This window comes from Herpailurus yagouaroundi, unplaced genomic scaffold, assembly GCF_014898765.1.
Source record: "Herpailurus yagouaroundi ecotype Mexico unplaced genomic scaffold, PumYag 201, whole genome shotgun sequence".
Lineage (NCBI taxonomy): Eukaryota > Metazoa > Chordata > Mammalia > Carnivora > Felidae > Herpailurus > Herpailurus yagouaroundi.
Window position 1 is genome coordinate 3,279,714 of NW_024412432.1, and position 24,300 is coordinate 3,304,013.

General features: G+C 44.7%; 1 long non-coding RNA gene and 1 pseudogene across 1 annotated transcript; one reads left to right on the forward strand and one right to left on the reverse strand.

Moving 5' to 3' along the window:
* The first annotated feature begins 5,729 nt into the window (after nt 1–5,729).
* On the forward strand, nt 5,730–6,559 carry LOC121014132 (60S acidic ribosomal protein P0-like; annotated as a pseudogene).
* Nucleotides 6,560–14,376: 7,817 nt separating this feature from the next.
* LOC121014133 (uncharacterized) lies at nt 14,377–15,120 on the reverse strand. The gene is made up of 3 exons (XR_005783053.1): nt 15,009–15,120; nt 14,597–14,716; nt 14,377–14,496 (listed from the first exon to the last, which is right to left on the reverse strand). It is a non-coding gene; the product is annotated as an uncharacterized LOC121014133 (long non-coding RNA).
* Nucleotides 15,121–24,300: the final 9,180 nt, after the last annotated feature.

The following is a 24,300-nucleotide window of genomic DNA, read 5'->3' on the forward strand; positions in this document are numbered from 1 at the left end:
AAAAAATATTGGATTGTCAACAACAGGTATAAAAAGCCAAAAATATTTACCTTTGGAATTGAAAAGGAAATCCTTTTGGCATCAGTGTTTGGATACAGATCGTCAAACCCTTGAGCCCACTTCCGAGACCCCAGAAGTGTTTGCCCCACTTAGCGGGAACAGAGACATATTCATTTGATGACATTAAGCTACTCTTTCAAGCTTGCAAGGGTCCTGCTATAGTTTGAATATCACTGCATCTGAAACACTTCTGACCCCAAGAAATTCCTTTTCCTGTCTCTCATTTTGTGGTTTTGTGAAAGTTTTGGGGATAGATTTCTCTCCTGGGTTAGAACTCAACCATGAGCGAGGATGGCCTCTCTTGAGTCTTCCTGAATCTGTCCTGGCCTCTGGGGCACTGCTGAGTGTCAGGTGTTATTGTCCATAAAGAGAAATGTGTTTATTCCTCTGTAATAAATGAAAAACCCCATCTTCTTTCAGCTGGGGTGCAAATTGGGGCAAACACGGCTACATACTCATAGCCAAAGACCAGGACAACCACTGTGGAATCGCCACCATGGCCAGCTTTCCTGCCGTGTGAGATGATGGTGTAGAGAAGACCTTGATTGGCAACAAATTATCCAGAAAGTGGGTTTTATTTTCAAGGTGACCACACCCTACTGTATGGGATGAAGCACTTGAATGATTGAATTCTCAAGTTGTGATTTGATTGTGTGACATTTTACACTGGGAATGTTACCACTCACTCATTACTGCTGTAAACACCTTTGTATCAGTGACTTGTCTAGTAACTTCAGAATTTTCATTTTTAAAAAAAAGTATGAAGGTTTACTTTTTAAAAATAAAACAACTGCAGGGGCACCTGGATGGCTCAGTTGGTTGAGTGAGCAGCGCATGATTTCGATCCAGGTCATGATCTCATGGTTCAGGGTATTGAGCCCCTTGTCAGGCTCCATGAGCTGACAGCACGGGATTTTAATATCTTTAGAGAAACCCACAAACATGCACTAATTACCATTAATGTTTTCCTCCACCATAAAATGTTGTAACAAAAAGGAAGGACTTGAGTATAGTACGATTTGTAACTAAGTTTTGGTGATGATTAAAATACATGTGCTGCTTAGTATGGAAGTTTCCTCTCTTCTGACCCCTTTCCTTCTAAAAAGAACCCAGTGTTTAATTGCATATCTATTTAACCAAATTTAACTTTATAATTCCTGAATCATTTGGTTCCTTTGCAATTTATTTTGATAGAAATTATGAAGGTCTATGAAATATGGGAAACACTGGTAATAACTTTATGGTACCTACAAGACCTAGGGAGGAATCAAAGTTTGTTTTCTGCTTTATTTATTACATCCCTATGGGATTCTTTTAAAAATAAGGTTTTTTAAAGTTTATTTATTTCTTTATTTTGAGAGAGGGAAAACACAAGCAGGGGAGGGGCAGAGAGAGAGGGAAGGAAAGAATCCCAAGAAGGCTTCAGGCTCTCAGCACAGAGCCTGACATGGGGCTCTACCTCACAACCTTGAGATCATGACCCGAGCAGAAATCAGGGTACAGTCACTCAACTGACTAGGTCCCCCAGGTGCTCCTAAAAATAATTTTATGAGAAATGCAGTTTGGGCTTTTTAAATTTTTAAGTAAATATAAATGGCTTTGTAAATTACAGAAGCTTCTAATATCTGCTGAATCGTTCACACATCAGCCAAGTCTTCCCACTTTCCCTCCCATCAGCACCTGCAGAAGTTCTCAGAATCTTGGGCTGAACTCCCAGGATGGTGTGGAGAGTAGGCTGAGTGAGACTGTCATGGTGAAGCAAGATGACTTTTACAAGGAGTCCTTTCTAGAGGATGTTCAGAGACCGACTAATGGCAGACTGCATGTTCCAACAGACCCAGCCTTGTCTTCATCCTACACACCCTTCTGCTCAGTGGCCTTGCCTCTTTCCATCACGAGGTTGGGTCTCAGCCCTTCCCAGGTCCCTGGGCCATCTGGCGACAGGCAACAAATACAATACAGCAGCAAGTCTCACTGGGGACGAAGGCCAAGTGATAGGAGCTTGGAGCTCTTCAGGGGTATCCTGGCACACCTGTTCTTGGGATGCTGCTGAAAGGTCTTTGTTTTCTTAGACTCCTTTCAGGAGTAAACTTTGGATCATGGAGGCCTCATTGTCCATACCCTCTCCAGAAACATCTCTTGTGTCCATGGTAGAGACTTATTCTAAGCCTGGAAAGTTGTCACTGAGTCCTTTTGTAAAGAGGCTTCTTGGATTGAGTCACTATTAAAATAAATATACTAATGGTGATCCTACTCACCAGGAGCAGATTGCAATTCATTCAAACTAGAAAATTTTCTATATTTAGAACATTTCTTAGAGATCTCTCCCTTGTAGCAGCTGCCTTCTTGGTATTTAGGGGGGGATCAAAATGAAAAGAAAACACAAGCCAGTATAAGGCTAGTGTTAGGGAGTCTCTTAATAAAAGAACAAAAATCAGAATAAGAATCAAAAACCAAATCTGACATCAATCCCCCTTCTTATATCCCCTTCATCCCCACACCTCTGTCCCTGACCCTCCAGGAGATCTTTTGGATCTCTGGGCTCCTGGTCTAGAAACTTTCCCTTCAAAACCGAACCCCAACTCTTCAGCCAGTTCCCTTAGATACAAAAACTCCAACTTTCCCAGAAAAATCCTGAACGCCCAGCTCCTTAACTATTGTTTCTTTACAAGATTTATAGAGAGTACCTCGGCCTGGCCTCCTGGCCTGGGAAATACAGTTTGCTCCTGTAAGTGCTGAGTGTTGAGAAGTACATCTAGCAGGAGCGGCCAGGAAGGGCGGTAAAGCTCATGCTGCGGTCCGTACAATTGCTCAGAGTCTCCAGGGCTTCGTGATCAAGCTCTGCCAGTTCCAGGCATTCCTGAGCAATGTCCTTGAGGAGGGTTTCCTGCACCCCTGTCACAAAGATTTCATGTCCCCTGGACAGCGACAGACCTTTTCAATTATGAAGTCCCTTTACCTCTACTCTCAGAAGATCCTACCGAAATTACAGAGAAATTTTAAAAATTAATACCTTTTTACAACCCAACTCACAGACACCTTCACTGGCTGCTAAAGTGAGTCCTTCCAGCCCATGAGTATATGGCTGTTACCAGGCAGGCCAAACAGCCCCCCTCACAGAGGACACAGAGGGCCGCAGCCTCTCTCTGGCCCTCCTGGGAATGACCAGGAGAAGGCCCAACTGTTCAAGGGTTAATAGGAGCAATGGAAGAGGCCTGTTCCCCCAAAATGAGTTGGTCTACGGTTGAAATATACACTCAGGTGTAGAGGAACACCCAAAAGCGTTTGTTAAGCATTTTATACAAACTTTAAAAAGCATACTCTATTCAATCCAGTAGCCCCAGAACATAGAATTCTTCTAATTTCTGCTTCTGTGGGAAATTTCCTCCCTGATATTACAAAAATAGGGACACCTGGATGGTTCAGTCGGTTAAGTGTCTAACATTGTCTCATGTCATGATCTCACCTTCTGTGGGTTTGAGCCCCCCGTTGGACTCTGTGCTGACAGCTCAGAGTCTGGAGACTGCATCAGATTCTGTGTGTCTCTCTCTCTCCCTAGCTTGCTTTCTCTCTCCCTCTCTCAAAAATAAATGAATAGACATTTAAAAAAAACGTTAAAAAATAACCCCGACAAGTACACAATAGTGTGGTAGGTTGGACAGGGTAACCGCTAAACAAAATAATGGGGGCAGCTACCTGGATCTTTGAATATCTCACAAGAAAGCCAACAAAAAGAAAAGAACTAAAAACAACAATTATTGCCTTACAACTTGAATCTTTGGAAAGGCAAATATGTGATGGAGAAGACTCCAAGCCCACTCCAATGGGACCCTATTTGCCTCCACACAACTGCAGATACTGCAAATAAATCAGGACAATGGAGGAGACATTGTCCTGCACTTAAGAAAAAGGGGAGTCTCAGAAACAATTTCCCCTAACCCTTTAACCCTGAAAAATTCATTTTTCTCCTGAGAGCCAATTCCCCCTTTAGTTTTTTTAATGTTTATTTATTTATTTTTGAGAGAAAGAGAGAGCATAAGTAGGGCAGGGGCAGAGAGAGAGGGAGAGAGAGAATACCAAGCAGGCTCCATTCTGTCAGTGTAGAGCCAGAATTGGGGCTAGAAAACATGAACAGTGAGATCATGACCTGAACTGAAATAAAGAGTTGGTGACTTAACCACTGAGCCACCCAGGCGCCCCAACAACTCCCCCTTTAGTGACAGGTCAGCCAGTATTCAGTCACCCCCAAGTCCTACCAGAAAACTCCAAACAGAGGCTCAGGCTAGATTTCTTGATTGATGTTGGTGTGACTTTCTCTCCCTTCTGCTCAGAGGATTGATCTCTACCTGTCACCTCTGACTCTGTTCAGGCTCTCGGAGTCTCAGGGCGACCCATCTTACTGCCTGAGTCCCAGCCCTGACCAGCCCAGCCCAGCTCAGTATCTTCAGGCCCTGTTCACATTCCCAGGCCTTGCTGCTTCCCAGATGTTCACTGGCAAACCTTCTTGGTAAAGATTTGTTATCTACATTTAATGCCAATATAAGTTGCAATAAGAAAAGACATTTTTGTTTCCTCACCTTCAGGTCAAGCTCCAAGTGTCCTGCTGTCTTTACTGGAAGTTCATCCTGAGATAAATTCCTCTGAAGAGGATGGATGTTTAAAAGATGCCCGAGTCAGTCTTTGGGCTACACACACGGTTGAAGTTGAGTTGTTAGGAAGTGGGAGCCTGGGTGCATTTCTTGGGAGACGAACCCACCCTCGCCCTCGTGGCCCAGCACCCTCCCTCTAGAGACTCAGAGCAAATGATACCCTTGTAACAGAGTCTCTTTTGAACCACAGCATCCTTGTCTTTACCACCCAACCCTGTACCACCCCAATCTTGCCCATAAAGAAAGAAGGCAAATGTGACTCAGAGGGAAACCAAATCCATCAGTTTGCACAGGATTTAGAAGCCATAATCTCTTTCATAATTTCTCGGCATCCTGTGCCCTGCAATCCAGCTAATAATTTTCATCATTCCTGCTGAAGCAACCTGGTTTACAGAAATGACCTGTGAACAGCTTCCTGGTTTCTTGTGCCTTTAATACCAGAAGTACACTGATGCAACATTAGAACTTAGGATTTCTCTGTTAAAAAGGACAAAACATTTTCTTAAGAGTGTTAGTTTGGGGCACCTGGGTGGCTCAGTCAGTTAAGCATATGACTTTGCCTCAGGTCACGATCTCATGGTTCGTGGGTTTGGGCCCCACGTCGGGTTCTGTGCTGACAGCTTAGAGCCTGGAGCCTGCCTCACATTCTGTGTCTCCCTCTCTCTCTGCCCCTCCCCTGCTCATGCTCTGTGTGTCTCTCCCTCTCAAAAATAAATAAACATTAAAAAAATGTTTTAAAAAGAGTCTGTTTGCTTATTACAAAAAATTATAAACAAAGATTTTTCTTCTCTTTAATGGCCAAAGGCCTAAAAATACAAATTTTCTATGCTTTGTCTTTATCAGATTATTCAAGAAAACTGAGTCTTATTATTAAAAGAGCTAAAGTTTGTTCACTATTGTATAACCTGCAGCATTTGCCTTTAAAATCTTTTATTCTTGGCCCTCCTCTCTCCAGGCGTCATCATGAGAGTGACATCTTCCTTACACTCTGCATGGCAATCATTGATATGCATCCACATCATGCCCAGGGAAGACAAGGTGACCCAGAAGTCCAAGTACTTCCTTAAGATCATCCATCTTTTGGACGATCATCCTTCATTGTGGGAGCAGACAACGTGGGTTCCAGGAAGACGCAGTAGGCCCCCATGTGTTTGCATGGGAATGCTGTGGTGCTGCTGTGGCATGATCCCCATGATGTATGAGGTCATCTGAGGGCATCTGGAGAACAACAAGCTCTGGAGAAACCGTTGCCTCATATCTGGGTGAGTGTGGGCTTTGTGCTCACCAAGGAGGACCTCACCGAGATCAGGGACATGCTTCTGGCTAAGGTGCCAGCTGCCGCCCGTGGTGGTGCCATAGCCCCATGTGAAGTCACTGTACTAGCCCAGAACACTTGTCTGGGGCCAAAGAAGACCTTCTTCTCCCAGGCTTTAGGCATCGCCACTAAAATGTCCAGGGGCACCACTGAAATCCTGAGTGACGTGTGGCTGATTAAGACTGGAGACAAAGCGGGGGCCAGCGAGGCCACACAGCTGAATGTGCTGAGAAACTCCCCCTTCTCCTTTGGGATGATCACCAGCAGGTGTTTGACAATGGCAGCATCTACAACCGTGAAGTGCTTGACATCACAGAGGAAACTACATTCTCACTTCCTGGAGGGCGTCTGCAGTGTTGCCAGTGTCTGTCTGCAGATAGGTCACCTGATTGTTGCCTCACTGCCCCATCCTATCATCAATGGACACAAGCAGGTTCTGGCTTTGTCTGCACGGACTGGTTACAGCTTCCCACTTGCTGAAGCCATCACCACCACTGCTGTACCTGCTGCTGCCCTCAGCCCTGGCCAAAGCTGAAGCATAGGAAGAGTCAGATGAGTTGCATGAGGATATGGGACTTGTCTCTTGATTAATCACCGAAAAGCAACCAATTCAACCCATTTTATTTGTGGAACAAGGGAATAAAGGCTCACTTCTCTTCAAAAAGAAATCTTTTATTGTCACTTGGGTTGAATATTTAAATATTGTTGCATAATGATATGTGATCCTATTTAATCAAATGTTCAAATATTTTTATTTTTTGTAACACACACTTTCCAAAATCAAATTCTAAAATGAAGTATTTTCACCACAATGCAATTAAAATATTCCAGAGGATCCATGGAACGTTTTCAAGTGATTTGGTCTTTTTATAAAAGGAAGATATTACACAAATTAGGCTTATTTCTTATGTTAAATTACATAGGAAGCAATGTCAGATAACGGATACTAACACCCCTAGATTATATTTACGTAGAAATATGTTAGGAAAATAAGTGTTTTAGAAATTGTATGCAACTCCTAGAAATCTGATATGTCCTGAGATGTTACTGTCGTGTGTCACAGAAACCACCAATTTCCTTGTCAACAGCCTTGTCATGATCTCTCATCAGGTCTTTAACCTTGGACATTTTAAGTCTTTTATCATTTATAGACAGTTAGACTTGTACTCAAATGCTTTTATGAAAGCTTCTGCAAATGTGTTTCATCTGTAATGAGACCGATGGAAGGAACTCTCGCGTACAGATTTCTGATAACCTCAAGATCATAAAGCTGACCTGGGTAAGAATTTCCAGAATGAATGGAAGATCTGGATTCAAGCAGAAGAAGAATTAATAACATGAGACTGGATGAACAGAGGATGATTATCATTTTTATATATATTTTTGAAGCATTTCTGATCTTTAAATGTTTTTTCCAGTATTAAAAAAACTGTTTTAGGCTATAACTTGAAAAAAGCAGCCGTTTGATAAAACATGCCTTTGTGAACAGACTGGGACACTTATCTTTTTCTCCCTACCTGATCTGTCCAGAATTCAAAAACTTTCAGTGAGTATTCTCATATGTTCATGACAATATGTTAATTTGCATAAGTTGAATAAGGATCTGCTCTCCTTGTAACAGGACACATTTGGAAACTCTGGTTACATCACCAAGACTTTGACAGAAATGTCATATTCAAGCGGGGACTTGCACAGACACAGATATGACCAGACTGCTTGAAGGAACTCAGGCAGACTTTATGGAGCCAGTAAAGCCCATTGGAAAAACAGCCTGATACTTATATCTGAGTCTTTAAGCAAAGCAGGCAGTTTTTATACATTGTGACAAAGAGACAACAAATTCATGATGAATTAACAGGATGAAGAAAACAGATGTTTGGGACTGTTAATTAGTAAGGAATCCTAAGCAACTTTTTCTCATAAGCTATGCTTTACAGCAGTTTCATCATCAGGCCAAGTTAAAAAAAAAAAAAAAGCAACTATTACACTTTGCAAACAAATTGGTCTTAATTTGGCTGTCCTTGGTAAAAATGAAGGTGATTATAGAAAGAAACATTATGTTTCAATAACACACCATTGTGGATATTACAGTCTAATAGAGTTCACTATGAACTGGACGAGATCCTAATTTCTTCTAGTTTCCTCTGAAGCCTGGCCACAAGTCTCCAAACTAATATTTTCCACTTTTTTTCTATCCTTTTGACTTGGAATCACTGGATACCCCAAACGCCCCTTTTCCTGAAGCCCTACAAATGGAATATGAACGACTTGATGTAACCTTCTGAGAAATCACTGCAAAACTCATATGTAGACAATCTTCCTGCCGGTTCCTCTGTGAGCCTCTCAGAAAGTCTGTCAGCCTGCCACTACCTACCTACCTTATCTGCCTAAAGATGCTTTAAGCCCAGCATCTAGAGATTCTTTCAACTGGCTATCCTTGGAACTCAGAAACTGGTTTATAACTGGATCCTTTTATTAATAAACATTATCTTTCTTGTACTGCCATAGAATTTCTTCTTATTTATTACCTGATTGTTTGAAACAGAGGCCTCCCTCTAGGAAGATACCTGCATTGCCTCTTCCCGAAATGAATTTGACTGAACTGACTCACTGTCAGAACAAAGAGACTGGATTAAGGAGATAAAACTATCTATCATCTCAACTTTGAATGCGTGAATCTTCCAAGAAAGTTACAGAGGAAGGAACCACCTAAAAATGTGGACCAAAAATCTGGGCTTACTTGGCTGGGTGACAAAACCAAGCTTCCTAGCTGCCGGAGCCAAATAAGAAGACTCTGAAATCAGCTATTTTGAAACGTGTGCTGCTCTCAAAGCCTGACAGGACCACAAGAAAAAAGGAGACGTATGAACATTAACACTGTCAATTAACACTCCAGACTTTGAAAAGTACAGGTTTCAAGCTAACCTTGTCTATCCCCACTGCTTTATTTATTTATTTATTTATTTATTTATTTTTGAGCAACAGAGAGACAGAGAGAGAGAGGGAGAGAGGGAGAGAGAGAGATGGGGGTCTCACCCAAAGCAGGGCTCGAGCTCACATGATATGTGACTCAGACTCATCAGCTGTGAGGTCATGACCTGAGCTAAAGTCAGATGCTTAAGGAGTGAGCCACCCAGGCACACCTGCTCCATTATTTCATGTGGTAACAAAGCATATAAAGGGCTCCCACCAAAATGATCAGAATCATATTGATTTGGATACCTGGCTCTTCTGTCACTGTGCTTGGTGACAGAATTTATTCAGAAAATTGTGCCACACAACATGCCTGTTGAAGAATCATAGAAAATCGGATGATACATCAGAATTCCAGGTTCTTTTAAGCATTAAAGATCTTATTCCCAAATTTCCGAGATGGTGAATTAGACAAGGCAATCCTAAATCTGTCTATGATAATGGAACAAAGAGGGTTCAATACCACTATGTATGCTTTGTAAACACTCCAGTCAGAAGGTAACAGCTTGGCCTCTGGGGATCTCCAAAGTCATCATGTTCTAGATACCATGACTGCTCAGCAGGGGGTGCTTGTGCAATCATCAGTGGAAAATATTGCTTTTATCTAAACCAAATGAAGCATATAATGTCTACTCAAATCTTCCTTTAAAAAGGAATTAATATTTCGCATCAGATAAATGAAACACATTTAATTCAGCAGATCTCTTTCCAGGATTGTGGGACTCGTTTCATGAGGTGTGGGGAAATGTGTTCTCTTCTGTTTATTCATCCTCTTGCTTTTTTTTCCCCAAATGTTTTGAGTATAAATGACACATGATGTTACCGTAGTTTCAGGTGTACAACATAGTAACTTGCCAACTGTATACATTATGTTGTGCTCACCACAAGTGTATCTACCCCCACCCTACATTGCTATTACCATACCGTGTACTATATTCCCTTTGCTGTGCCCTTGATTCCTGTGACTGATTCATTCCATACCTGGAAGCCTGTAACCCCACCCTCGTTCACCCATTCATTCATCCTCCAGGGGATCTATGCTTTTCTTATTCTTTGTAGATTTTTTACCGCTCATGTATGAACTGGATTTCTCTCTCCACAGTCACCTGCTCAGATAGTATGTGAACTTCCAGGGGAGTTTCAGAGGAAGAAATTGTGGGGGCCCAGGGATGTCACCCCAGAAGGTACCACATGGCATATTGACAATCTTGAGTTGAAGCTATTTGAGACACAGATGCTGCAAGGACACCCAGGCTGTCATATGTCTCCCCTGAAAGCAGAAAATGAGCATTCCCATATGAAAGGTCCCCTCCCTGTACTACAAGGTAAAGAGACATCCTTATCAGCAGAGATGGGCTTCAAAGCTGAGAAAGTTGTAGAAACAAACCTTGTTACTTTTTCACTCATATACAAACTCAGCCCAGATGCCACTTGGAATTCCTGCAATTTAAAGCTCCCACACACCTCTTCTCTTTTTCCTGTCAATTCCTCACAAATAATTGTCATTGTCTAAAATGTATAAAAACTGCCAAAAAAAACACCTACCTGCCTTGGCCATTCTGGGGGGGCTCAAATTCATTACTGGGCTTCCCTAGTTGTGTAATAAAACTTTGAGTGATTTTTTTCTACTGTTTACCTGTCTTATGTCAATTAAATTCTTAGACCAGTTTGAAGAATTATGGGGGAAATGAGGACATTTTATCCTCCCTCCAAAACCATTGAATTTTTTACTGTAAAGAAGTTTTTGTATTAAAAACCAAATCATACCTCAACATATGCAAGTAAATTTTATTTTAAAAGGTAAAAATTTTATGCAATGTTTTAAAACATGAGCCTTCAGGGGGGCCTGGGTATCTCAGTCGGCTGAGCATCCGACTTTGACTCAGGTCATGGTCTCTTGGTTTGTGGGTTCGAGCCCTACATTGGGCTCTGTGCTGACAGCTCAGAGCCTGGAGCCTGCTTCGGATTCAGTGTCACCCTCTCTCTCTGCCCCTCCCCTGCTCACACTCTGTATGCCTCTCTCTCTCTCTCTCTCTCTCTCTCAAAAATAAATCAAAAAAATTAAAACACGAACATTCAAAAGTTATTAAGCAAGTTAATCACACACCACTGATTAGAGCAGGGATTAAAAAAGTAGTTTCGTCACCAATGAACAGTCACAGAATCCAACCACAACTTGGATCTTCAGTGATTCAAGTGTTTTATCCCCCACAATAAGATGTGATCAACTCTACAATAAAATCCATTTCCTGGATATTCTGTTGCCAGTCAAGGCCTTCTTCATCACCATCATCTCACACGATAGGAAAGCTGGCCTTGGTGGTGATTCCACAGTGGTTGTCCCGGTCTTTGGCTATTTTTATGTAGCCATCCATGCCCCAGTCAGTGCCCCAGCTGAAAGAAGAGAGAGTTTTCCAACTATTACAAACAATCAAAAACATGTATCTTTTTGAACAAGAACATCTGATATTGAGCAGTGCACCAGAGACCAGGACAGATTCAGGAAGAACCAGGAGAGACTGTTCTTGTTCATGGTTGAGTTCTAACCCAGCACAGAATTCTATCCCCAGACCTTTCACAAAACTGCAACGTGAGCAGGAAAAGGAAAATTTTGGCACCCAGATGTGTTATAGAAATTTTTTTAAATTACAATTTAGAAATACAGTGGTACCAGGGTGCCTGGGTGGCTCAGTCGGTTGAGTGTCCGACTTTGGCTCAGGTCATGATCTCACAGTCTGTGAGTTCAAGCCCCACGTCGGGCTCTGTGCTGACAGCTCAGAGCCTGGAGCCTGCTTCAGATTCTGTGTCTCCCTCTCTCTGCCTCTCCCCTACTCATGCTCTGTCTATCTCTGTCCCAAAAATAAATAAAAACATTTTAAAAAATTGAAAAAAAATACAGTGGTACCAAAACTATATTAGGACTCTAGCAGGTGAGGCAATATCTTAACGTTGTCATTATATGACTATGTCTGTGTTCCCCCCTAGATGGGGTAAACACTGCTGGGATTTCAGAAGTGTGCTCAAGGGTTGGGGGACCTGCGTCCAAACACTGGTTCCAAAAAACATTCCCTTTTCAAATTCAAAAGTACGTATTCCTCGATTTTCATACCTGTTCTTGACAAACCAATATTTTTGGTTATCGGATTCTTTTCCTTGAAAGCCATAGCCAACCACCAGAACACCGTGATTCAGGTCTTCACTGCTGCACTTTGGATCATAATAAATGCCTGGGGAGTAATATTCAGTGCTGAGGTGAAGATTCCCACGTGACATGTGATAGTAACCCAGCCTAGCAACCACAGTAGGGGAGGCATTTCAAAATTCAGTTGTGATATGAATTCAGATGAGATATAAAGTCAGATACTTTTGTTTAGCTTGGGGGTGGGGGTGGGATTTAGGCCCTTATCTAACACCAGGAGAAATACTAACAGTCACAATCTCTTTTGAAAATACTACATCTACCCTAGGATGTCACCCTAGGGAAACAGCAGAGAACATAAAATTGCTTGAGCCAAGGGCTTCTTTCCAGTGTTAACTTCAATAGCAAAATTCTTTAAAAGTTTTTAAGGTCTAACAATTGGGAAAAGGTGAAGTAAATTCTACCCATCGAATTATGTAGCCATTTAAATATATTTGTGATATACGTAAACTCATGGGGATTTTTGGTCAAGTCATGGCATACAGAAACAGCAGGCATAAATATTACATGTACAGAATGAACAACTATGTTAAATCCACACACCCCAAAATTCTACACTGAATTCTACATACCAAAGTGTCACTCTTGCTGTTTCTTAGGGTGGTTTTCCAATTTTTCTACCTATATTTCTACATCAACGAATACTTACCTTGTTTATAGAACCGGAAGGTATCCAGGCTTGCATCAATAGTCGCAGAGACAGGCCCCACCTTTCGTAGTACCATCATAAGGATCTTCTCCCGCTGAGGGATTGTGTGAAAGGCAGTGATATTGGCAGCAGAATGCTCAGGCCTGTATTTGCAGGGTCCATCCTTTGAATGGTAAAGGAAAAGAAACTTGATTACTGCCATCCACTTCCTGTGGAGCATGACTTCAAGACAGGTTGCAGGTGAAAGATTTCCAAGTCAAGTTTGTTGTGAAGCAACCCAGGAAGTGAAAGGGTATTTATTATTTTAAAATTGAAAAACTGGTGTGAAGGGTGCTGGTGGCTCAGTCGGTTAAGTGTCCAACTCTTGATTTCAGCTCAGGTCATGATCTCACAGTTGTAGGATACAGCCCCGTGTTGGGCTCTGTATGGAGCATGGAGCCTGCTTGGGATTCTCTCTCTCCCTCTCTCTGTTTCTGTACCTCTCCCCCTTTCATGTTCTCTCTCTCTCTCTCTCTCCCTTTCTCACTCTCAAAATTAATAAATAAATAAACTTAAAAAAAAAAGCAAAGCTAATTGGTGTGGATTCAATGAAACACTCATGGTCTACCTGTCCATAAGAAGTTTTTCACCCTGGAGAAATCTGTACCCTATATAGAAAGGTATGCATATCTCCATGTAACGTAGAAATAAAAACAGCTATATGGTAACCATCTAAGCAGAGAACTGTGTCAGGCAAATACTGTTTAATGACAGTCCTGACAGTCTGCAGATAGTCTACAATTGAAAATGAGAATGTGAAATATGGTGTCTGTTTTCTTCAAAAGCATTTAGCTCTAAGGGCAGAGCTGGAATGGTGACAAGTGAGGAGCTCCACTCACTCTCGCAACATATGGATAGGATTCCTCTGTGTCCAGGCCTCCGTTGTTCTTAACATACTGGAAGGCATTGCTCATTAGACCACCATTGCAGCCCTCATTGCCTTGAGGCCAAGAGCAGTCCAGGAGGTTCTGCACACTCAAGGAAACACGTTTGCCAGTTTTCCGGAACATCTGTACTTCAAGGGCACCAGCTGCACTAAAAGCCCAGCCAGAAGCACACCGACCCTGGAAACAAATTATAAAGGTCTCAATCTACAAAACAATTAACAAAAGTGACAACAGACCATCTATACAAAAACTTTTAAAACATAGCAATGGTGGGGTGTCTGGGTGGCTCAGTTGGTTAAACGTTTGACTTCAGCTCAAGTCATGATCTCAGGGCTTGGGGGTTTAAGCCCTGCATCAGGCTCTGTGCTGACAGCTCGGAGCCTGGAGCCTACTTTGGATTCTGTGTCTCCCTCTCTCTCTGCCCCTCCCCTGCTCATGCTCTTTCTCTCTGTCTCTCTCTCTCTTTCAAAAATAAATGAACATTAAAAACAACAACATAGCAACACCATATTGTTCCATAGCAGGGGCCACTTTCTTTTTGGCTTTCCTCTTGGAGAGAGACCTGATGACTAGTCATCTTTGTTACTCACAGGACTTAGAGTGGACGTCTGTTTTCTCTCGACAGGTACAGAGGTGCCAGCACAGAAGGGGACTTTAAAAACTTCCCCATTCTCACTCTTCTGCATTTTAAGACCAATCATCATGTGCCTGAATTCTTCATTGGTCTTCAGGGAAAAGAAAGTAGAATGTTTACAAACATGAGATTTGGGGGAGAAAGTACTGAGAGAAAGAACAAAATATTCAGCAAATCCATGCCACGCTCACCATGTCACCAAAGCCATTCATTGCCATCAAAAAGCGGTGTTTCCCTTGATAGTATTCCTGATTGTGCTGTATAATCATTTTCATATTCTTCTCCCACACTGCTCTTCTGCATTCTTCAACCTAGAGGCAAACATATAACTTATCACCTTTATTTCTATTTAAAACCAACTGACCTGCTCCAAGTAGATGTGCTCACAGAGAGGAGGAGAAGTCACAGCCAGGGATGGCCTGATGCTTCTGGGAGCTGTTCTCCAGCAACCACACAGCAGGACATATGCCCACACTGTGCACAGTCACGGTGCCCTGCTTACTGCCTTGGTAAGAGCGGCTTCAAGATGCAACTCTGTGTTACAAACTCCCACCAGTACGGACATTCTCTGTGGGTCCTCTGGATAGTTTAGATGTTACCAACCATGCCATATTGCTTCCCATGTGTCTCCTTCCACTGGATCCACTGTTCATCTAAACTTTGATCAAGCTCTATAGTAGCTGAAACTATTCCCAAGCAAAGAGCAGTCAGGAAGGCAAAAGGATGCATGTTTCAAAACCTAGGAAGTGAAAAAAAATGAGAATCTGATTAGACTGATCTGTCCAAAAATCCATCCTCCTTTCTTCTAGATGTTAGAGCCACTATGGTGGAGTAAAAACATTGAATTTATCCTCCCAAATACTTACACAAGGATTAGTCTAGCCCCACTGGGGATGCTCACCTAATCATGCAGCTGTGCAGATGCCCTCAGCAGATGTAGCCCCAGGGCTCTCTGATGGTGGGTGGGGGCTCCGAGGCCACCCACTTAAAGCCTTGGGGTTTGGTCTGATTGGCCTGTCCATACTGCTAGTACACTGTAATCTTCCCAATCTGCTTTCGTTTCCCAAGCTGATGACTTCTATTCTGATGTTTTCTTGGTGATAATTGCTTGTTCTTTACAGAAGAAAAACTTGTTGACCATGGTCTGGGGTCAACTCCCTGTCAATGGTCCTTAACTGGTTTGACTAAAACAATAGAGCAGTTGCAGTGGTCCAGCTAAGGGTCCAAAAGAAAAAGCTCATGCTTATTCAACAAAGAAAATAATGTTAAACTTCCATTTAGTTGATGCCATTATAAGATATGAAAAAAGTGTGTATTGAAGGCACACTGAAATATATTTAGTGGTGATTTAGTGATCTGTGTCCCTGAATGTCAAATCTGAGGACAGGGAGCTGGGAGGAGCTTGGGACTCCCCTCATTTCATTCTCAGAGGCTACATATCAAAGATTCAAAGCCACTGGTGGAATGGCACCCGGGTGACCGTCATTCCATAGGCAGGGGACAGAGGAACTATTGGGATCTCTAGCCTGTGACCTGAGAACCCCTTTCTTCTGTTTCTCATTCTTTCCTGATTGCCTTTCCACTGGAAGGTTACGTGCCTGGGCCTGTCTCAGGGGGAATCCAGGTGTGCTTTCCATTTTCTAGCATCCCCTAAAGTACTCTGTAGAGCTCTGGCCCTACTTGGGGAAGGTGGGAGCATTCACCGGGTTGCATTGGACTCTGGGAAAATAAGCTTCAGCAACTGGAAGGCTGAGCGATTAACACATCAAAAGGAGAAAAACCATATGATTATTTTAATAGATGCTTTTTAAAAATAAAAAGAAACATGCTATTTCAAATCAGTGGGAAGAGAACGGTCAATAAATAGCTAGTCATCCAGGAAAAATTAGAAGCAGATCCACAAAACGTATTACTGATGGATTCCAGAATTCAACATAAAAAAACAAAAGTATGAAAGTATTAAAAACATAAAAGAAAATGTATTTATGACCTTACACGGGACCAAAGACACTAAGCACAAAGTGTAAAGAAAAGATAGATGTGATTACATCAAAATGGGGATTACACCCCACGAACAAAGTTAAAAGACACTCCACAGCACAGGAGAAAAATGTTTGTAACATGTAACACAAAGCGCACATCAAAAAACATACCTATTAAGGAGGAAAAGATAAATCACTTCAGAGAGATAAACTAAGGATATAAGACTACAGTTTGTGAAGAGAAAATACAAACAGTAGATGAAGCCATGAGCCTCCCTGAGATCAGGAAATGAGAAGAACATGGCCCATCTGTTCTCAGCAGATCCACAATAAACAGCCGCGACTGATCCTTTCAGATGTCCTCAGGTGCTGGGACACGGCCCTCTTCTGCCTGCTGGAGAGACAGATCACAGGACGGCCACGGGACGGCAACGTGGCAGCTCTGTGGACGTTGAGAAGTTTAGATAAGCAGGCCCTCTGACCTGCGGGTCAACAGGAAAACCTAGATGAGCCTTTCTAAAGTTACATATTGTCTGTAAGAGCAAAAAGATGGGAAGGATCCAAGTGTCCAGCAGTAGGGAGATGGTTGACTGTGGAAAGCTCTTCAGTGGTTTGAGAAAGTTGGGAATTACTTAGAAACCCGCTCCAGCTTTTATGAGCTTGGAAATAAATCCCTTACCTGGTTTTATACAAAGGCATTCTTCACATCACAATAGAGAAATTGAGGAAGAAATAAATACATTGGCTCCATGCTAAGGCCTTTTCTTTCCGCCTAACCTGTTGACGACATCATCTTTACTCTCTATTCACAACCATGTAATGAAATCTAACCACCTTCTTTTTCTCTTTCTTTCTCTCTTTTCTTTCTTTCTTTCTTTCTTTCTTTCTTTCTTTCTTCCTTTTCTTCTTCTTTCTTTTTTGCAAAGAATGGAAAGAGGCATGAAAAAGATATACAGGTAAGTAGGAGATGGTCTGTGGGTCTAAGATGAGTCCATGTATCAGTGAGTTCCCCAGAGAAACAGAACAGAGTTTAACCCCTCCACCCCATGTAAACACACACACACACACACACACACACACACACACACACTGTGTCACAGTCTAGATGCAGCATTCCTTCTTCCGCAGAAACCTCAGTTTTGTTCCTAAGACATTCTACTATTCGGTGAGGCTTCAGGTGTTTGGGACACGCTTCCCCAAAGTAAGCGACTGTGGCATACTGGTTGTTTGAGCTGCAGGCACTTGAAAAGCAGCAGGTGCAGGAAGGACTCTCTAACATCCGCTTTCCAGAAGCAGGTCATAAAATTTCCCTGAGAAAGGTGTTCTCCCCTGAGAAAGGATCCAGCAAGAGAGCATCCTGACCAACGGAGGCTGGGAGTCAACACCGAACGCATCTATGCAAACAATTCCTAAATAATCCTGTTCTTCCACTAGTTTCGTCCCCTGCCCCCCAAAGTATCTCATTATCACTCCCCACAACTTACTGCGCTTTTTCTTGTCATTTCTTTACAAATTTATCAAGACTTTCTCTAAAGGTATAGAAGTTTCCAGTTGTGGTCACTCCTTGGGGTATTTAATTTGATTGTGAAGGCCCACATTGAATATAAAAATTTAATTCAACTTGGGTGCTTCCTCTGATGAATTTGCCTTATGTCAGTTTAATCTCACGTTATTCCAGAGATCTTAAGAGCACAGGAAAACATTTTTCAGCCATGTGTGCTCAGGTGTGGGTTCTGCGTCCTGGCTGGGAACTTGTTCCCCACGCCCCACTGTCCTCCACCTGACTTGTGTAGATTCTTGTTGCAGAGGGGAATTGTTCTAAGGTCACTGCCCCATGATCTGCACACTAGAGGCTCAGCGAGCCTCCCAGTGAGAAAGGTCTTCCTTTATGGAATCCCCTCCAGGGCTTTCGGTCACTCTAGGGGCAGGTCTCGGTTTGTGGCCTGAAGTCCATCCCGGCTAATCTCCCCTGTTGAGAAAGCAGGACTGAGCAACTGCACGTACCAGATGTCAGCCCCGTGGTTGGCGGTTCACTCAATATTTCTATCAATGGCAGCAGTAGTGCTTTTCCGTTATGGGAAGGATATTAACGATCCACTTTTCAAGTCCACGTCTGTTAGTAAATGGAAATAATGGATCAATTTTGAAATATCACATGAACATTTATGGTGAGACCTGTGAGGTTAGCTGGAAACACGATTTGGGTCCCTTGCGTCTGTACCTAGAGCCTGGGGGCCCCAGGAGTGGTGCCCATGGACCCACGGCCCCATTACTAGCGCGCCTGCCTGTCTCTCCTCCATTGTCTTGAGGGCAGAGCTAGTCTGTCTGCCTCAGGGCTGGGACTTGGGTGGTGAGAGGAGGTTCCCCATAAGTGCACTGGGGGAGGGACCCGGGGAGCTGAGATACAGCTGTAGTTGACACCTTAAGTTTGCAGGGAATAGTAACACACATTGCAAAGTCCTGAAGAATTGACCATTTCCCCCAGACTGCCTGACTTTCACAGTCGGTGAGCCAAACACAAAGTGAGCCCTTGCGTAAGAGCAAAGATTTCAGACTGAGGACAAGCCCAATGGGAAAATTCAAGGCAGGAAGGAGAAAAGCAGGAACAGTTACTCTTAAGTGAATAGGTCTCTCTGATTATACAAGTAGGACACTTGGCCAATAGAAATGTAAAGAAGAAATGACGCAACCCTCAGTGGCAACGTGGTCCCCGTCGCAGTGTGCTTCTCTGCAGACTCTTAGTCCAAGTGGCGAAGGCTCTCGGGTTTCCCGAGAAGGGGTCTGTCCACTCCCCGTGGCATCAAACCTGTGTCCTGGACAAGCACCGTCAGGGATGGACTGTCTCAGTGGCACCATGGCCTCCGGCTTCCTAGGAGCAGACCAGATTTGCCAAATGAAAGGCATTCCGGCACCTCCTGCAGGAATTTTTTGTCGGGAGAACAAAAGATTGGGACAAGCTTGTACACAGTATTACAACAATAATCATTTCATGTGGAGACATTAAAATTCAGAGGGAAAACATTAATTTTTGCTAACTGCTGGCCCCTAGTGGCCTGATGGAGAAGCCCCTTTGCAAGCTGGGCAGAAGACCCTCCCTTGTGCTCCTCTCTGGGGACAGAGGGCAGCAGCCCTCTGCAGGAGGCCCAAATACCCAACTTGTCCAGTGACATCTCTTCAAGTGTGAATGGTGGCAGCAAATCCAGTTTTCCTCCTCCCTCCCTCACCCATGTGCACAGCACTGCCAGACCCTGGGTTTCAGCCTCTGCCTTCGTCACAGGCACCTTATGTCTCTGAGCCCCGGGTTACTTCTCCCTGAAGGGGGTTTATCACACAAGCTCACCAAGTCGGGAGAATCCAGTGAGATGACATGTGTGTGGCACCTGGACCAGGTCAGCAGCCTCCCCGGGAGACCCGCTGCATCGCTGTGCTGTTTGCAGCTGGGGTGGCTCCTGGGTCCAAAGGGCACATCCTCCTGACAGAACCTTCTGTCACCAGGCCCCAAGTCCCAAGTCTCCCTAAGCAGTGGCTGAAGGATGCTGCCACACACAGTGACACTTGTGGATAATCCCACCACCCTGAGCCGCATTTTATCAAGAATCTACTTGCAGATACTTCAAGTTAGGGAAAATCGGTGAGAAGGAAGATGAATGGAGACACGACTTCTGAGGGGTGAGGGGTGAGTAGCAAATAACATTTCTCTCTCCCCAAGAACCATGCATCACTTGTTGTGCGACTGGTTCAGGGTAACTCCAGGGCTCCTGGAGCATAATCTTCATTACCCATGAGGACCTATGAAATTTCCAGGTAACAGATCTAAATAGATTTCTTTGTCTCTCTCTCTCTGTCTCGAGTCACTGGGTATGCCCAGCATTCTAAAAAAAAAGTCTAAGGGGAAGGACTCATCCTGGGGCCAATATTGATCTGTGCAATCTGAAAGCTGTGCTCGACCAAGCTCACTGTGTCTTCAAGGGCTGATCCCTTCACAGCCCCTCAAGTAGAACACAACACCATCTGCAATTTGACATTTGTGGTTTGGACTTTTGGATCTTTGACCATGATTTTGGTGAGGCCTGTCCTTACTACTGCTGGGACACCTGCAAGTGCAGGCCAGGAAGGGGGTGGACACAGGGCCCACAGCCAGGCTGACCATAGCTAAGGCCACCAAGGCACCAGAAGACATAAACCAAGCAACCAACACAAAGCCAGCACTCCTCCTAGACTGTGACAGGAGAGAGCACAAAGCAAGCACGGAGTGGAGAGACAGGAGCTGGGGAGTAGGCGACTATGTGCTGGCTTGCAGGGCCGGGGTGAGGGCAGGAACCTTGCGGAGCTGGTGGAGGAGAGTCTGGGTCCGTGTCTTCTGAAGTTTCTCAGCAGCCCACACTTGAGGATCTCACCAGGGTGGTTTTTCCAGACCCCGAGGGGGCCAACAGCTGCTTTTGATTCCACCCTGGAGGTTCTGGGAGGATCTCAGCTACTGGAGGAAGGGTCCTCAGTGTGTATCCTGAACATAGGTGACCAAAGCTGTGTTACAGAAAAAGGCAAGGCCCTGAGCCGATTTTAAATTTTGCCCCAGGTTCAGAACTCCTGCCTGGTCTGTGCTTTTTGCGATAAGAACTTTTAAGAGCTACTCCCTTAGGGACTTTCAAATATGCAATAGAGTGTTATGAACTGTGGTCCCATCCTGTACAATACATCCTGGGACTTACTTATTTTACACCTGGAAGTGGTACCCTGGTCAGTGATGCCACCCATGTCTGATTCTGTCCTGTTGCATCTAAAAATAATTCATGTAAAGTGCACACAACAGATAACTGACCATTTTAGCCATTTCAGAGGGACTGAAACTCTGTGGCTTTACTACATGTACAATGTGTATAACCAGCACTGTTCTGGGTTCCAGAGCATCTCCACACCCTAAGGAAGCTCAGTAGCTATAACCAGTGACCGCCTTTCCCTGCCCGGGCCCTGGCAACCACCGCTGAGCTCTCTGTCACCAGGGAGGTGCCCGTGTGCATGGCATTTTTGTGCACAAGAAATGGGGTGGAGTAATTCCTGTGAAGCCGTCAATTTAAAGGGGAACCAGGGTCAGCCGTCAAGAGTGGCCAGGGACCCCTGTTCCTCTGTGTAGAGGGGTCCCATTCCCTCACGACACCATGATGGTGCCAGATGCTGAGAAGCGGCATCAGGAGGTACAAACACGATGCTGTGGTGGGGCCGGGGACCCCGTAACTTTCCCACTGTCCTCTCTCAGCCCTGCAGAGAGAAGCAGGATAATTCATTCACTCATCAGCACACATTTATGGAGAACCCCAGGGGCTGAGCAAAGTGCAGGGAACAGGAAGGTGTAGACCCGACCCAGATTCGTGTCCTGGGAACACAGAGACACGTGAACACTGACACCAAAGACAACAAGAGCACTTTGATACGACAGTGTGGGCAGGTGTTCTGTGCACCCAGAGCGCCCACCTGGACACCTGCACAGTCAGGCCGGCTCTCGCCGCCCTGGCTCCATCCACCCTCACAGCCAGCCTGCTTTCCCACCCCCAGCCTGATCCTGGCCCCAGAACAGGGGCCTGTTGGAGTGTGGGGTGCAGGCTCAGGGTCTTTCCCCGACCCAGGATGGTCCCTCCGCTTTAACCTGTTAACTTCCATACATCCGGGGGACCGCTTTTACTGGGTTCTCTTCCGGAACGTTCCTCCCCAGGAGGCTCCAGCCCAGGTGGGGTTCTCCATCATGACCCCGCTAGACTGTAGGGTGTGGTGGGATGATCTTCCCCCTCAACTGGGAGCCAACTTGAGGAGAAAGTCGTGTCCCCAGCACCTGGCAGGGAGGTGCTCAATAAAGGGGTGTGTAGAAATGACAGGACTCAGGGGGACCTGCAGGAGCCTCTCAGAGGGAACTGCCTGCTTTTAGTCTCCTGTGATCTCAGGCCTGGCAGACTCTGCTTCCAGCTCTCACCCCGGGAGGGGGGATGTCCTGCTGGCCTCTTCCCGCTGAGCCACGGTGGCTTCTTCCACTGACCACCCAGCAGGCTCACCTGTCAGACTCCACTCCTTCCCCATTTTCTCTGTGTGACCCTGACCTTCCTTCTCCACATGGCAACACTGCCTCCTAGTGGGCACGGTGGGAATGGCCGTTACGTTTTCAGTTCTTGATGTTGGGGGTGCTCGTGGATGTGGGTGCTAGGTGTCCACACACGTTTACACATGTCCTGGATGGTAACAACTCCCTGGGTCCACCTGAGCTCTGAGTGCTGAGCATTTATTTAAGAGAAAAACTTGCTTATGATTACATGACCTTAGGCTTAACTGCATGCCACATATGACCCAGCCTGTTTTGGAGAGTGTGTTATCTCAATAGTTGAGATTTCCAAGAATGCAAATTCTTAATAAATTGGTAAAAAAAAAATATATATATATATATATATATATAACCCTTCACAAGCTCCTACCCTCACTTGCGAAAATCAGGTCGACAAGCTGCTACAGTGTCCGCGTGCCATCCCAGCACTCCAGGATGCACGGGTGTCTGCAGGCACTTCATAGTGACTGTGCACAGGCCCCCATACCTGCCAATTTCACTACAACCCTCATGCCCTGGGCCCCAGCATTTATACACTGCAACACATTATATTCCACTATAGATATTCCCTTTGATGTCTTTGGTATGTCACAGGGAGGCCATTCCATTCACATTTAACATAATCTGTGCAGGTACTTGTCACCCGTGAATTCCTCCCCCTGCCCAGTGCTCTGTAGAACTTGACGCTGTCCTTATTCTAACTTCTCATCCGCAAATTCCAATAGGTTCAGACACAAAGCCCTGCAGGGGAGGGAAAGGGCTGGGGGAGCCTGCCAGTAATTCCCCTGAATTGTGACCCAGTCAGGGCAGAGGCTGAAGATGTTCTCTTGTGACACAGTCACTCATCCCAGAGCTGCCCACCAGGCAGGAAGAAATGGGGTCACTGGATGTCTCCCTGATGCCATGTAGTGTTACAGATAAGCCCTTGACCCCAGAAGCAAATCTGCCTCCCACCCCTCTATTTTAACCTTCAAAGCCTGCCCTTTCCCCTTCCCTTTAAGTCAGTCCCTGGTTCTCCCTCCCCTGAGGGGAAGCATCTGAACTGCAGTCACCATGTCCTGTGACCAACACCGTCCATTAGGAGTATCTCATCAAGTGGAATAAAACATTCTCCACCTAGTTTGTAACACACAGCTTACTAACATACCGAATCTTTTGAGGGCACTGGTGTCCTCTTCTCCTGTGACAGGGGAAAGGCAGAAACCTAATTCTGGCTATAATTGTACCACCAGGTGCCGGGGGACACTGTGCAATAATTGACTTGTGGCCCTTTCTGTTTTGTGTGCTGTTGATCTTGGCACCGTGACTTTGGCCAGCACTTCTGTCCAGTGTGCAGGATTGAGGGGATCCCCTCCGCCTGAGCCCCTCTGGTCCTTGCACTCTGAAGACCCTAGAGGCATGGTAGCCATGGCACACTGCTGAAGCCCCAGAGAACTTCTAGAAGCCTCTCTGACCCAAGACTGGCTTGCTCCTGGGCAGCTGAGGGAGGGCATGTCTGTGCCCCGCCCAGTGTTGCCCTCCACTGACTCCAGCTCACTGGTTCAAATGACCTTGAAGGCAGTGCTGGTGAAAAGCTGCTCAGTCTAAAGGGAGACAAACTTAGAAAACACAACCATTCTGAAAACTCTGAAGATGCACTTCGGAACTTTTCACAAGTTTAAAAAATATACATAACTTTGAAAAGTACACAAGCTTCTAATATCTGAAGTTCACACATCAGCCAGCTCTTCCTGGTTTCCCTCACATGGGCACCTGCACATGTTCTCAGAGTCTTGGTCTGAACTCCCAGGACAGTGTGAACAACAGGCTGAGCGAGCCTGTCGTGGTG